This window comes from Arachis duranensis, chromosome 2 (assembly GCF_000817695.3).
Source record: "Arachis duranensis cultivar V14167 chromosome 2, aradu.V14167.gnm2.J7QH, whole genome shotgun sequence".
In the NCBI taxonomy this organism is placed as follows: domain Eukaryota; kingdom Viridiplantae; phylum Streptophyta; class Magnoliopsida; order Fabales; family Fabaceae; genus Arachis; species Arachis duranensis.
This window is the reverse complement of record NC_029773.3, coordinates 76,095,692-76,096,687: the sequence shown is the minus strand read 5'-3', so window position 1 is coordinate 76,096,687 and position 996 is coordinate 76,095,692. Positions and strand designations below refer to the sequence as shown.

Sequence of the window (996 nt, the reverse complement as noted above, 5' to 3'; positions counted from 1 at the left end):
TGGGGAACTCATTGGAGGCCAGTGGACGCCCAGTGAGGCCTTCCTCAGTGGCGTTCACTGCCTCTCTTTCCTCCCAAAATTTGGCCATGTTGATGGCCTTGCACTCTCCTTTTGGGTTTTCTTCAGTATTGCTAGGAAGAGTACTAGGAGGGAGTTCAGTAATTTTCTTGCTCATCTGACCCACTTGTGCCTCCAAATTTCTAATGGAGGACCTTGTTTCAGTCATGAAACTTTGAGTGGTTTTGATTAGATCAGAAAACATGGTTGCTAAGTCAGAGGTGTTCTGCTTAGAACTCTCTGCCTGTTGCTGAGAAGATGATGGAAAAGGCTTGCCATTGATAAACCTGTTTCTCCCACCATTATTATTGTTGAAACCTTGTTGAGGTATCTGTTAATCCTTCCATGAGAGATTTGGATGATTTCTCCATGAAGGATTATAGGTGTTTCCATAGGGTTCTCCCATGTAATTCACCTCTTCCATTGAAGGGTTCTCAGGATCATAGGCTTCTTCCTCAGATGAAGCCTCCTTAGTACTGCTTGGTGCATTTTGCATTCCAGACAGATTTTGAGAAATCATATTGAATTGCTGAGTCAATATTTTGTTCTGAGCCAATATGGCATTCAGAGTATCAATCTCAAGAACTCCTTTCTTCTGATTTGTCCCATTGTTCACAGGATTTCTTTCAGAAGTGTACATGAATTGGTTATTTGCAACCATTTCAATCAGCTCTTGAGCTTCTGTAGGCGTCTTCTTCAGATGAAGAGATCCTCCAGCAGAGCTATCCAAAGACATCTTGGACAGTTCAGAGAGACCATCATAGAAAATACCTATGATGCTCCATTCAGAAAGCATATCAGAAGGACACTTTCTGATTAATTGTTTGTATCTTTCCCAAGCTTCATAGAGGGATTCTCCTTCCTTCTGTCTGAAGGTTTGGACTTCCACTCTAAGCTTACTCAATTTTTGAGGTGGAAAGAACTTTGCCAAAAAGGCAT

The 996-nt window shown here is 41.8% G+C and overlaps 1 non-coding gene across 1 annotated transcript; it reads left to right on the top strand.

Annotated features, from left to right (window-relative positions):
* The first annotated feature begins 847 nt into the window (after positions 1-847).
* LOC127745143 (small nucleolar RNA R71) lies at positions 848-955 on the top strand. The gene has a single exon (XR_008006339.1). It is a non-coding gene; the product is annotated as a small nucleolar RNA R71 (small nucleolar RNA).
* The last annotated feature ends 41 nt before the right edge of the window (positions 956-996 follow it).